Source organism: Molossus molossus, unplaced genomic scaffold (genome assembly GCF_014108415.1).
Source record: "Molossus molossus isolate mMolMol1 unplaced genomic scaffold, mMolMol1.p scaffold_m16_p_6, whole genome shotgun sequence".
NCBI lineage: Eukaryota > Metazoa > Chordata > Mammalia > Chiroptera > Molossidae > Molossus > Molossus molossus.
In genome coordinates, this window is record NW_023425399.1 from 14,873,099 (window position 1) to 14,888,161 (window position 15,063).

A 15,063-nucleotide genomic window follows, 5' to 3' on the forward strand; every position below is an offset into this window, starting at 1 on the left:
GGGAAATACAATATAACCTCTGGTATTGCAAACCTTTTATTTTTTTAAATCTATTTGAGGGCTGTCCAACTTAACGCCAAAAAATAGGTATCTCATTCATTCATCGAAAATATTAATTGCCAGACTATCTTTTCACTTGGGATCAAATTGTTACTACTCAAGTCTTCTGTGGAACAACTTATACTTTTGTTGCCGTTCTTACCACGTTGTTGAATAGCAGCTTCTAAGATTTTTTTTTAAATGGCCTTTCAGATACCTCTATTATTAGTCTAACTAAAATATCACTCCTTTCCTATGAAAGCATCGTTTTTGCTTTTATCTCTCATGTTATACTGTTCTTCTAGCAGCTGACAAATGAGCAGATCTCTTTTTGTGGCTAAGTGATTTGCTTTCCTAGAAAGCAAGGGTTGCTAAGAACCTCTGGCATTACTTTATGTATAGAATTAAGGGTGAATATGAAAGTGGAGCCAGCTTTTGTAAGCCCGATCATTGTTAAGTCAAATTAAAGTGAATATCAGTACCAGACTTGGAATTATCTACCTTTTTAAAAAATATATTTTTATTGATTTTTAGAGGGGAAGGGAGAGGTAGAGGGAGCAAAACATTGATGTGAGAGCAAAACATCAGTTTATCACCCCCTGCACTCCCCCTGCCTGGCATCAAGCCTGCAATCCGGGAATTGAATTGGCAACACTTTGGTGCATGAAATAACATCCATCCAACGGAGCCACACCTGCCAGAGCGGAATTACCTACTTTTGTATACAGAGCTTGATATCTCTACATCTGCAGGATAGGAGGTTGATTTTTGCACTTTTGAAGGCTGGTGGCTTTGGCCAAGGCAAGAATTACCACAAATATTAACACAGAAGGCTGAGAATCTACAGTGAGTCTCTTGCAAAAATTGTTTCCAGCTTGGCTGGTGCGTCCCAGTGGTTGAGCATCGATCCACGCATCAAGAGGTTGTTGGTTCGATTCCCAGTCAGGGCACATGCCCAGGTTGTGGGCCAAATCCCCAGTTGGGGGCATGTAGAGGGCGGACAGTCGATGTTCTCTCTCATTGGTGTTTCTATCTCTCCCTCTCCCTTCCTCTCTAAAATTAATAAGGAAAAAAATGGTTTCCATATATTTTTTTTACCCTTAAGCCATTTGAGAGTAAAGAAAAGAAAATAGTGTGAGTGTTAAAACTAGCAAGTAGATCTTTTCATTTATAAATTCAATCCATGTACTCACCCAACCAGTATATGGGTATTTACTGTACCGTAGGCCCAGTGCTGGACATTGTTTTGAGCCTTTAAGAACCAATACTTGGATTTCATATCCAGGCTGAGGAAAGAGTTTCCTGATTTTATTTACTTCCTGTTATTACTAGCCTAAACTTAGACTGTGCCACCAACCAAGGGCTTCTTTTGCTAATTTAGCACCTTAGAGGAAGGGTGCTTGTGATTGAAGGTAGGAATCTCATTCTGTGCCTCTCCTCTAGAGTGGCAGTTTGGAAATTTGCTGTCTTCCAAACTAATCGTCTGTATGTAGAACAGTCTTAAATTGCATCACTGTAGCTGGTTTTCAGTGCTTGTACTGATGGTGGAAAGGAGCATTGGAACAGGTATAAATGTAATGTAAGTGAGAGATTGTGGGTGTTAAGAAAACCTTGATATGACGAACTAATTCGGGCAAGGGGTTGTCCGTTAAAGTCGGAAGTCCACTATATAATAAAGTAGGTTTTCTGCCCTGGCCAGTTTGGTTCAGTGTTTAGAGTGTCGGCCCTCAGACTACTGAGTCGTGGGCTTGATTCTGGTCAAGGGCACGTACCTCGGTTGCAGTTTGTGAGGGAGGCAACCAGTCTATGAGTGTGTGTCTCTCTCCCCCCCTCTCCCTCCCTCCCACTCTATCTGAAGATAAATAGAAAAATATCTTCAGGTGAGGATTGAAAAAATAATAAAAAGTAAAATAGGTTTCCAAATACATATGTTAAAAAATTGACAAATTCATTAGTTTACCTCTTTTTATTTATGTAGACACGTTTGTGTAATTAAAATTAAGTATGTATGAAAAGTTTAATTTCACAGAAAAGTTTTCTATATGTGTTACTGTAATTGTAAATTTATACTGAATAGGTCTGGTAAATTACTGCGTTCACCAGTCACTAGGAGTAAACAAATGACGGCTTGGGCATGGATTAGTGCACATCGAACATCGGCTGGTGTTAAAACTGCTGCAAAAAGTCAGGTCAGGGGATAACAGAGAGTTACTGCGAGAGATGCTGTGTGATCACGTGCTAATCATCCCCCGAACATTGTTTAGTGACTCTTGAGTTTAAATATGTAGACTATGCCCTGACCGGTTTGGTTCAGTGGTTAGAGTGTTAGCCTGTGATCTGAAGGGCTCAGGGTTCAGTTTCTGGTTAAGGGCATGTACCTGGGTTGTAGGTTCCATTCCTAGCCCTGGTTGGGGTCATGCAGGAAGCAACAAATCCATGTGTCTCTCTCACATCAATGTTCCTCTCTCTCTCTTCCCCTTCTCTCCTCCCTTCCATTCTTTCTAAAAATCAATGAGAAAAATATCCTCAGGTGAGGATTAACAACAACAACAACAAAATATGTAGACTATAGTTGTAGATGTGTAATATTTATTTATATCAGCAAAATTACTGGTTTTATCCCCAACTTATGGCCTTTTTGCTAAAATTTGTTCAAAATAACAGTGACTTAACAAAAAACGTGTTAATTTAATTATAAGCAAATCTTGGTTAAAAGCAATTTTAAAATTAACAGGATGTTAATTTCTACTTATCGACCAGAAATTTTTTTCATTAAATTGAGGTCCACAAAATCAGGGGTTTACTGTAATTATTTAGCTGTTAGAAATCAGTAGTTTTAATAATATGGTATTTGCTAATATGTTCATTTTAAATAGGTGGCTACATATATACCAATTTGTAGGCATAGTAGATGGATCACCTGTAATGTGTAGATGGTCGTTAACCAGAGTTTAGTCAATTGGCTTGCCTATGGTGGACTCTTAAATTAGTATTCTGCTTATTGCCTATAGTTTCTACTCTTGGTGTGGTACAACCAGAGTCGGAGAACCAAGGCATTGTATTGGCAGGAGATTCCTGTTGTCAGCCACCTGCCTCATTGTTCAGCTTGCTTTTGCAGGGAGAACCTGATGTGTCCCAGTCACATCCTGAAGCATTTTGCTGATGTGTCCCACAGACTGGTTCTGCATTTATCACAGCACTCTCTAACTTTTAGATTTCAGGGAAGGGGGAATTGAGGGTGAGAGAGGATTAAGAACTGTTTCATTTTTTAAAAACCCAGACTTAAAAGAATTCTCAATTTCTATGAAACAGAAATCCCTAGACCCTTAGGTGAGTGCAGGAGGTGCCAGAGTTGCACAGCTTTTAGGAGACTGAAATGACCATGGAATCCATTAGGGTGCAGCATCCTCCTGGGTTTGCAGCAGGCAATATAAGATGTGGAAGTTAGATTTCAGGATTTCACCTTAAAACTTGGATGGAAGGAAATTTGTGTTAGATTCAGAATCCGTTATTGGTCTTATCTTTAGACAATAGGAAAAAACACTTTGGAAAAATCCTGGGTTTTTATTTTACGTTAACAAAACAGTGTGGAAATAGGGGGAAATCCCATCTTTTTAGTGCTAGTGTTACCAGAAAGGGCCTGAGCAGGCTTGCCTCAGGTCGGCCTGTAGTGTGTGGGTTCTTGACTTCGTGCAGGAAAGATTTCACAACACAAGTCCAGGTGATTTTGAGAGTACAGTTATTAAAGCTAGGGGCAGTAAACAGGAAGGGCTTAGGATAGAAGCAGCAACAGGTGAGAGCTTTGGCCCCTAGAAACTTATAGGTGGGGTTGCTGTCAGCTCACTGGAAAGTCAGAGAAAAGGGAGCCTTGGAGACAGGTTCAGGGCTTAGCCTGGGATGAACTGCCATGTCCATTTTCCCCCTGGTTGCCAGTCTCATGGGGACCCTTAGAGTTTAGGAGAAAGAAAGTAAACAGTTCATGCCCGAGTTAAGATGTGGTTGTGTTCCAGAGGGAGCCTGGGCTTGTCTTCAGGGGCTTTATCTGTTTTTCAAAGGCCAGGATTTTTAGGGGAGATCCCAGGGGAGGATCTCAATAGAATATGCATCAGCATTTCCAGGGGTTCTCTTTCAGGGTCGTGGTCTTCACTGATTGGTCTTCGCCAAGGTCAGAGGGTCTTTAGCCATTGGTTTTGATGCTTTTCTGGGCCTGGACCTGACAAACAAGTGAGGCCTAGATGTTATCTCTATGGAGGAAAGGTCAGAGGGGTCTAAACCACACGGCCAGCAATGTGCCAGGGGAGGAAAGGCCAACAGTTTTGTCCGTCACTAGGCACTGAGGGCTTCCCAACCCTGGTGAACTGTACCTGGCTATAAATTGCTCAGCCAATTTGTTCAGCTGTCTTCAGTTTCCCCATTCCACCTGCCAAGGAATTTTCCTAGCTTCTTACCATCCTGCCTCATTAGGAATCCCACAAATTTAGTTGATAAAATGTTTTCAGATTGCACAGTGGTTTGCACTTTGGCTGGCTCTCCGGTTTCCAGTTGAAGAGTGTGGAGACTGGATAACAATAAATATGCAGTTTTTCTTTCATTTATCCAAAGTAAAAACTATGCTGAGTATTATGATTCTGTTGATTTGTTTACGTTGTTTCCTGTTAGCAGATAGACTTTGTTCCTAACTGTAAATTGCCCCCAAAACAACTTTGTTTTTACAATTCGGAATTCAAATGGAAAACTTACTGAAAGTAGATAAAGAATTTAAACAAAATTACTTGCAGTTATATCCCTAAAGGTTTTATCTGTGTTTATCATATGAATAATTTGTATATTTTATTCTCTTGCTTGTAATGTTATCTTTTTAAAAATTAATTTTTGTTACAGATGTTTCTCCTTTTTCCCCCACTGATTCCCCCCTCCCCCTCCCTCCCTGCCCTGTCCCCAGCTTTGTTGTCCATGTCCATTGTTCATGCATACATGCATATAAGTTCTGTGGTTTATCTCTCCCCAACCACCCTCTCTTCTGGGGATTGTCAGTCTGTACCCCACTTCTACGTCTCTGGGACTACCCCATTCCTCAGACTGTTATGTTCATTATATTCCACAAATAAGTGAGAGATCATATGATACTTGTCTTTCTCTGTTTGGCTTGTTTCACTTAGGATAATACTTTCCAGGTCCCTCATGTCATCTCAAAAGATAAGAGATCTTTCTTTCTTACAGCTGCATAGTACTCCATTGTGTATATGTACCACTGCTTTTTTATCCATTCGTCTACTGATGGACACTTGGGCTGTTTCCAGATCTTAGCTATTGTAAATAGTGCTGCTATGAACATGGGGGTACATATATTCTTTCTGATTGGTGTTTCAGGCTTCTTAGGGTATATTCCTAGAAGTGGGATCACTGGGTCAAATGGAAGTTCAATTTTTAATTTTTTGAGGTAACACCATATTGTTTTCCATAGTGGCTGCACCAGTCTGCATTCCCACCAGCAGTGTACTAGAGTCCCCTTTTCTCCACACCCTCGCCAACACTTGTTGTTTGATGATTTGTTGATGGCGGTCATTCTGACAGGTATGAGGTGATACCTCATTATTGTTTTAATTTGCATCTCTCTGATGATTAGTGATGTTGAGCATTTCTTCATATGTTTCTTAGCCATTTGTATGTCCTGTTTGGAGAGGTGTCTATTTAGTTCCTCTGCCCATTTTTTAATTGGGTTCTTTGTCTTCCTTTTGTTGAGCTGTATGAGCACTCTATATATATATATTGAAAATTAACCCCTTATCTGATATATCATTGGCAGTTATGCTCTCCCATACAGTGGGTAGCCTTTCCATTTTGATGATTGTATCTTTTGCTGTGCAGAAGCTTTTGCGTTTGATGTAGTCCCATGTGTTCATTTTCTCCTTTGTTTCTATTGCCTTAGGGGATGTATCAGTGAAAATTCTGCTGCGTATGATGTCTGAAATTTTGTTGCCTACAATTTCTTTTGTAATGTTATCTTAAGAGTTCATCCAACTTGGCTAAAATGTGCTTAAAAGGTCCATGTGAATGATAGTTTTATCAAGCTGTTTTAATTGCTTCCTATTCACCCCAGGATGGATCAAATAAATGCAGCCTGCTATTTTTTTTTTTCCCATGTGGGCTTTCTTTTTTCAGACTGTTATAATTTATCTACAGAATAGCTTTCTTTATTTTTTTAAATATGTTTTTATTGATTTTTTTTTTTTAGAGAGAGAGAGATAGAAACATCGATGTGAGAGAAATACGTTGATCTGCTGCCTCCTGCAAGCCCCCTACTAGGGATCTAGCCCACAACCCAGGCATGTGTCCTGACCGGGAATAGAACTGGGACCTCTCAGTCCATGGGGTGCCGCTCAATCCACTGAGCCACACCAGCCAGGCTACAGAATAGCTTTCTAACCTCTACCAGATGTTCAGAACCTGGATATCTTTACTCCTGAGTCTACTGGTATTAATCTTCCCCACAATGTTACTGGTGAGACCAGTTGGGATTAAATATGGAGTGTCATTTGTAAAACCTTTTGTCTTCCCACATATGGTTATAACTTGAATTTTCTGATCCTTGAGTGGGCTGGACAGTCAGATTGGTTTCTTCAGTCCTGTGTTTAGAACTGGATCAGTTGACAATATGGTGTGTAGGATCTAATGACAATTTTAAAAAAGTATAGTCAGGTTTTACTTTACAAGGTGATATTTGATAGCTCTGGTAGTGCCTGGCTACTTGCTTCTACTATCCTTAATAGTGATTCTTATCAAGCAAGTTGATTTTTATCACCAAATTAGGAGTTAAAATGATTTCCTGTGATTGAGAAGATGAGCTGGGATTTAGAGTTGATATTTTTTCTCCTGTATTATGCAAATGTATCTCTTTCATCATTAAAATCAAAGTGTTAGGCTGCAGGAGCCCAAAGGTCCCCATTCAGTTCTGATTCTGTGAATGCAGCTTTGTTGAAATGTTTCTGGTCAATAGAGAGTTCCTTAGTTTACACCTTTACACAATCACAGGCACAACAGATTATCATAAGGAATTATAGGAACATAAGACATGGAAGTCAATAGTAATTACTTTAAATAACCAGAGGAAATTCATTCAGTTAGTAAAAGCCTTGTTATTACACAGTTGACCAATAAAAGAAGCCTTTCAAAATGGACTTTTCTAAAATCTTGATCGGTTATTGTTGCTCTTACTGCTGATTATATCTCCTCACTGACTGAGATTAAAATCACCACTCTTGATTTGTCTTTTGGCTTGCATTACCCACTTGCAGGATGACAGAGCTTTTACTGTAATACGTTAAATGTTTAAAACACTTCTTTTCAGGAGCAAAGTATTTAAATTACTGTTGGTGGTGGTAGTGTACTTTCCAGCCAGCAAAGCAGAGCTGCCGCAGTTTGGAAGTTGACAGTTCTGTGCCTTCTCACTAGTTGGCAGATATTTCAATTTAGGCATTTACATTTTTGGAGAGAATGGTTTTTAGTCCAAGCCTGGCATATGTCTGTCCTACTCTTTTGATCATCCCTCAGTTGATAAATTTATGTGTAATATTAATATATTGAATGTATTCATCAAATACTATACTAGGAATTAGCTATATAGTAGTAGTCAAAATAGATATGTCCACCCCCCAAATAAAAAACAAATAAAAATAAAAAGTAGAATAAGCGATAACAAAAACAAACAAATAAATATAAATGAAAAAGAATAAAACAAAACAGAATGAAAAAAATAGATAGGTAGGGCCCTGTCCTCATGGCCCTCTTGGTCGTACAGATGGGAGTGCTTCTGACGTGTAGTCATGAGATCAAGGTGGTATGTTTTCTCTAGCCTGTAGTGGAGCTCATCAGAGATCAGCCCATGCAGATTTTGCTCTAGCCTAAACTATACAAAAGGTAACTTTTCGCAGAAGTTGATCTAATTTATAAATTCTTTATGTTCCAAAGAAAACTTTCAGGTACTAAAAAGAATTCATATATATACAAAATCTCCATTCTTCATGTATTTTGGTGCTTTGTCACCTTTAATAGGAAACTTCACATCTAGAGCCTTGAAAATAGGAAATCCTTCAAATCACCACAGAAACATTTTCTCACACCTGTTTGAATATTCTAGTTATATAGAAATGATTCCACTAGGTTATAGGGTCTTCCTTGAAAGGAAAGAGTGACCTTGTGTCATTTGAATGCTCGTCCATTGTTGGCATGAGTTTAGGAGACTTAAAAAAATACAACGTCGGAGTAAGCCCCCCCCCCCCCCCCCATTGAATATTAGAAATGTTAATCATAAAAATAAAGAAGGGCTAGAAGATAAAGTTTGGGAAATCTTTCAGAATACAGAACACAGAGATAAAAACAGGTTTTTTGTTTGTTTGTTTGTTTTAATGAGAGGTATAGCTCAGAGGTTCTATCATTTAAATAGAGTAATAGAAGTTCCATTAAAAGAAAACAATAGAGGGAATTATGAAGAAATAATATAAGAGGATTTCTGAGAACTGAAACAAGAATTTCCGGATTGGTAAAGAATCCACCAGATTCCTAGTCTCATGGGTGAAAATAATCCCAAGGCATGTCATTGTGACCAGATGATCCTGAAAAGTTGCATAGAAGTGGCCCTGGCCGGTTTGGCTCAGCGGTCAGAGAGTCGGCCTGCAGTCCTGAGAGACCCGGGTTCGGTTCCCGCTAAGGGCGCGTACCTCGGTTGCAGTTTGTCCCCGGCCCTGGTCGGTTGTGCGGGTGGCAGCCACTCGATGTGTTCCTTTCACATCGATGTTTCTCTCTCTCTCTCTGTTCCTCTCTCTCCCTCCCACTCTATCTGAACAAAAAAAAATGAAAAAAAAAAAAAAAAAAAAGTTGCATAGAAGTGATTAGGGATCAGAATGGTTCAGATCCTTAACAGAGGAGGTGGAAGGAATGAGACAAGGATACAATGCTCTCAAAATTCTAAGGAGTAATCCATCTCCAACCTATGATTTGCTAATCAAGGTAGAATGGAAACATATTCAGACATGATGGTCTCAAAAACTTACCTCTCATATATATATTTCCAAGACAGTTACTGGACATTATGATTCACCAAAATGAGAATAAACCTGGAGAGATGAAACATTGGATCCTACTCTTGAGAGGCTCAAAGGGAATGAATCCTCAGGAGAATGGGAATGAAAAATCCCAGGAAGGTTGCTTTGAAATGGGTTAGACAGAATAAGACTCCAGATGCAGTGACCCAAGGAAAAAAAATTAAACTTAGACTGAGAGGAGTTTTAAGGCTTGGGGGAGCATTTTTAAAAATGAGATACTGCCCTGGCCAGTTTTGCTCAGTGGTTATAGCATCGGCCTGCGGTCTGGAGAGACCCGGGTTCGGTTCCCTCTAGGGGCGTGTACCTCGGTTGCAGTTTGTCCCCGGCCTTGGTTGGTCATGCGGTGGCAGCCACTCAATGTGTCCCTTTCACGTCAATGTCTGTCTGTCTCTCTCTCTCTTTCTCTCTTCCTCTCTCTCCCTCTCACTCTATCTGAACAAAAAATGGAAAAATGTCCTCGGGTAAGGATTAAAAATGAGATACTATTTTTAGGGGAAAAATCACAAAATTTTTTTTTTTTATCATAGTATAGTTCATGGCTTAGCTGTGAATTGAATATTGATTTAATAAATAATGGTGATAATAACTATTGGGAACATTTCATCTTCCACTGCAGGAGCTGGCTACCTGTTTTTATAAATAAAGATTTATTGGGACACAACCCATTTGTTCGCATGGTTGTTTTCAGGCAGAATTGATTAGTTGCAACAGAGATCATATGGCCCACAAAGCCTAAAATATTTATTACCTGGCCTTTCATAAAAAATATTGCCAGCTCCTGTTTAATAGGAAGAAGCCAATAGAATAATGTTTAAAAGGAGAGTGGTGTCTAATAGCAGTATTAGCATGTTTTTAAAAAATACTATGGAAAGTAGTAGAAGGAACAGCTCAAGAACAAATGATTACCTTTGGGAAGGGTGACTCAGGAATGGAGAGGAGTGGAGTCGGGATTATTATCTTTTGTTTTAAGACTTATATTATTGAATTCTTAAGTCTGTATACTGGAAAAGTCTGCATGAAGAATGCTGAGAAATTTGATTGGACTAGGAGAACAGAATAAATAAGAAAAGAAAAAGAAGAAAAGATACAGGCCACCAGCTATGATGAAGAAAGCAGGAGCTCAAAGCCTTTTCTGTAAACAGGCTTTGTCATCTATTCTAATGACCCACTTTCTCATTTATTCATATATCATTCCACAGGTAGTCCTGTAAGAGTCCAGCCGTCAGGCACTGACTCCATACCGCAGAGCAGGCTCCTTCACAGGAGCACTTAACAGCCGATGGCACGCACAGGGCAAAGGGATGTCACGAGATGCTTTCCTGGTTTAGGGAGGGCAGATAAGGCATCCTGGGGAGTGTGACACCAGACCTCAGCTTTGAAGGATGAGAGACTGGAGAGGAAGGGTAGTGGAAGACTTTCCCAGGTGGAGGCATAGCCTTAACAGAGACCTGAGTGTGTGAACAGGGCTGGTTTCAGAGCCTGCAAGTATTCACTGTAGTTCGGTGAATGGTGGAAGGTAATGTCAGCTGTGGACAAGGACCAGAGGCCAGATTGCTTATGCAGGGCTCTGTGCCATGAGCAATTTGTATTTTTTTCTGAAGACACTTTAGAGATACAATTAGATTTTGCTTAAACTTTATGAAAATGTACTCTTGGTGCAGTGAGATGAAGATGAAGGCATGAAGAGTAGAGGTCATTTCAGGTTTTTAAAAAAAGACAAAAGTGGGGGAATAAACTCAAGAAGTGGACTGGGGGGAAAGGGATTCAGGAATTATATAGGAGTTAAGGGAAAAGGAAGGAGTTAAGATGACCATTTTGGGCTGGGGGACACAGGAGCAGGTGTATATGTGTATGAAGGTAGTACCAAGTTTGCTGTTGGAAGAGTTGTGGGTTTTTTGTTGAATCTGGTATACCTCGTTGGAGGTGCTCACTTGGAGGTCAGGAGGAGGATTTGGATTTGGAAGTGTGTAGTAGTCATGGTGTAGAGAGATGAAGTTTGGAAATTGAGTAGAGAACTCAAGGGGCCCATGTAGTTTTAAGTGCTGAATCTAGGAAACACTGACATTGGAGGTTTAGGGTTTATATTAGGAAGAGGAAGCTGAGCTTTTGAAGCCTGCAATCAGGAAAATCAAGAGAGAGTGGCCTCCAAGAAACCAGTGAGATGAGAACTTGAAGAGAAGGAAATGATTCGTGGTTTAAAATGCTGCAAGGGGAGACTTCCGGTCAAGATGGCGAGTAGGTAAACACGGTCTCGCGTCCTCCCACAACCACATCAAAGTTACAACTAAACTACAGAACAGCCATCATTCAAAACCGCCTGAAATCCAGCTGAATGGAAGTCCTACAACTATGGAATTAACGCAGCAGCCACATCGAGACTGGTAGGAGGGGCGGAGGGGACGGGCTGGTCCCACACCCACGTGTGGCGGATAAAAATCAGGAGGACACCTCGGCTGGGAAGGTCCTGCTTGAGGACTGAGGGGTCCCCGTCCCACACCAGGTACCCCACTCAGGGTTCCAGTGCCAGGAAGAGAATCCCCATCACTTCTGGCTGGAAAAACCAACGGGAACTGAGGCTCAGGGAGGCTGAGGCGGCTGGAGCCCCAGGCAGCTCCTTAAAGGGCCCGCGCACGGACTTATCAGACTCTCTCCCTCTAAGCTTGGAGGGGAGGCAGCTCGAGGGGCACCAGAGACACACAGGGAAGAACTGAGCTGTTTGGCACTGGAGCGAGGGCTGGAGAGGGGCCTTCTCCGGGACAAACGTGCTATCAGAGGCCTTTGTTCCTTTGGTGAGCCCTTCCCGGGGGCGGCAGACAGCGACCATATCTGGGACTCCAGCAACCTGGCTCACACTTGTAGCCCCGCCCTGGTGATTCCCTGAGGCCCTACCCCATCCCACTTAACTTTCAAGCCCACCCAAGCTGTTGCCAGTTGCTTAACCATAGGATTGGCCTGTCTTGGATCCTGCTTCAGGTTTTTCCTAAATTCTTTCAAACGAGCAGCATCTGGTCTCAGATAGCCCCATACCTCTCATTAAGTAATACACAGAAACAAACACAGGGAGGCAGCCAAAATGAGGAGACAAAGAAACAGGTCCCAAATGAAAGAACAGAACAAAACCCCAGGAAAAGAACTAAGCAAAATGGAGATAAGCAACCTAACAGATGCTGAGTTCAAAATACTGCTTATAAGGATGCTCAATGAACTTAGTGAGAACCTCAGTGAACTTAGGGAGGGCCTCAAGAGCATAAAAAAGGACCAATCAGAAATCATGGATACACAGTTAGAATTGAAGGAGGCATTAACTGAAATAAAGAATAATTTACACAGCTTCAATAATAGAGTACGTAAATCCAAGGAGCAAACCATCGATTTGGAATATAAGGAAGCAAAAATGCCCAATCAGAACAGCAAAAAGAAAAAAGAATCCAAAAAAATGAGGATAGTGTAAGGAGCCTCTGGGACAACTTCAAGCGTGCCAACATTCGCATCTTGGGGGTGCCGGAAGGAGAAGAGCGAGAACAGGAAATCGAAAACCTGTTTGAAACAATAATGGCAGAAAACTTTCCTAACTTGGTGAAGGAAGCAGACATACAAGTCCAGGAAGCACAGAGAGTCCCAAACAAGATGAACCCCAAGAGGCCCACACCAAGACACATCATCATCAAAATGCAAAAGGTTCAAGACAAAGAGGAATCTTAAAAGCAGCAAGAGAAAGGCAGCTAGTCACCTACAAGGGAGTTCCCATTAGGCTGTCAGCTGATTTCTCAAAAGAAACTTTGCAGGCCAGAAGGGAGTGGCAAGAAATATTCAGAGTGATGAAAAGCAAGAACCTACAACCAAGATTACTCTATCCCGCAAAACTGTCATTTAGAATCGATGGACATATAAAAACTTTCCCAGATAAGAAAATGTTAGAGGAGTTCATCACCACCAAACCGTTATTATATGAAATGATGAAGGGTCTTTTTGAAGAAAAAGATAAAATATATGAACAAACAAAATGGCAATGAATACATATATATTAAAAATGGAATCTACAAACAAAATGAACAGGTAGAACAGAAACATTCTCATAGATACAGAGAATATTTTGTTGGTTGCCAGTTGGGAGGGAGGTTGGGGGAATGGGTGAAAAGGGTGAAGGGATTAAGAAGTACAAATTCATTGCTAGACTGACAAACCTCAAAGGTAAAGGGGTTGGGGGGGGTGGGAAGAAATAAACCAAAGAACTTATATGCATAACCAATGGACACAGACAATAGTGTGGGAAAAGGTGGGAGGGGCCGGGAGTGGGGAGAAGGGGGTTAATGGGGGGAAAATGTGGAACATCTGTAATACATTCTACATCCAACAATAAAGATTTAAAAAATAAAATAAGATAAAATGCTTCAAGGAAGTCAGTTATAAAACCTGAAAATGTCCATTGGATTTGGTAACTAGGGAGTCATTGCTAAGAGCAACTTCAGGAAGTAATATGGGAGAAAGTAAAAATTCAGGTGCGTGGGGGATTTGTTTAGTATAGTTACTATTTTAGGATAGAGTTGAACCTGGAAAAAGAGGGGTTAGTAATAACATAAGGAGAGGAAATGATTCTTCTATTCAACAAATGTTTATTGAGCACCTGTTATTAGGACAGTGCTATTCCAGACTCAGAGCATAGTATGAACAAAACAAACAGTCACGTGTCTCACAGGTCATAAATTTATAATAAGCTAGACTTAGTGTCAGCTAGTGACAAGTACCAGGAAGAAAACTAAATTAGGTTAGAAGATAGAGAGTGGTGTTGGGGACGCGGTGGGGAGAGAAGGTGTGTTTTCTGCAGGGTGGTTAGAAAGGCATCACTGATAAGGTGGCGTTTAAGGAGAGGCCTGAATAAAGCGAGGAAAGACTGACTGCAAAGCATTCCAGAGTCTGCAGTGGCTAAGAACTGGGAGAGATGGATTCCAGTAACTGACGAAGGGTTAGTTGTCCTTAGGAGAGCACCACCTTCCTCGGACATTGGAGGAAGTCCGTAAGGACAGGCAACACTGATGTTCACCATGTGACACGCACTGTAGATTCTCATACCTTTCTGTTCTGAAACCCTATCAGGTAGTCGTTGTCCCCATTTTACAGGTGAGGAAAAAAAGTCTGGAAAAGATTTTACATGGCAAAGCATCATTAGAACCTGGATTTACATTCTGCTTTTTGACACTTCAAACTTTTGCTGCTATCCTCCTGCAGAATGCTCCAGAAGCCTAGCAAAAGACATATCCATGTTGTGAAAGGTGATGGGGAAGTGAAAAGTTAAGGGCTATCTTTGTGGTAAGAATGTCTGTCAAGAGTCTTGGTGAGTGGTGGTTGGGGAGGGGTTTAAGGAAGGTGGCATTCATTCCCCAAGACCTCACTGCCTTTTTTTTTTTTTTTTTTGAGAGAGAGAAATATCGATGATGTAAGGGAAACATCAATTGATTGCCTCTTGCACCGGGGATCGAGCCCACAACCTGGGCATGTGCCCTGACCAGGAATCAAACCAGCAACCTTGACGCTCAGCCACTGAGCACAAGGGCCGAGCCTCACTGCCTTCTTGAGTAATTCTTCCCAAATGAATTATTATTTCCCACATCCCTTCCTATTCTCTTCTAACACCCCCCCCCCCCCCCCGGTAACAGTGTGGATTGTCTTATTTGTGCCCTCTGATATTAGAATAGTTCTTAGGAACCAACCTTGAGGTTGAGGGTGGGCATAAATAGATCATAAAACTACATTGTTTTTTTTGTGGAAAATTTGAGGTGTATCTTTTTTTTTTCCTCACCCGTGGACATTTTTGCATATAGAGCGGGAGGGAGAGATAGAGGAAGAGAGAGAGAGAGAGAAACATCGGTGTGAGAGAGACGCATCGACCCCAACTGGGGCCGGGGGCAAACTACAACCGAGGTTT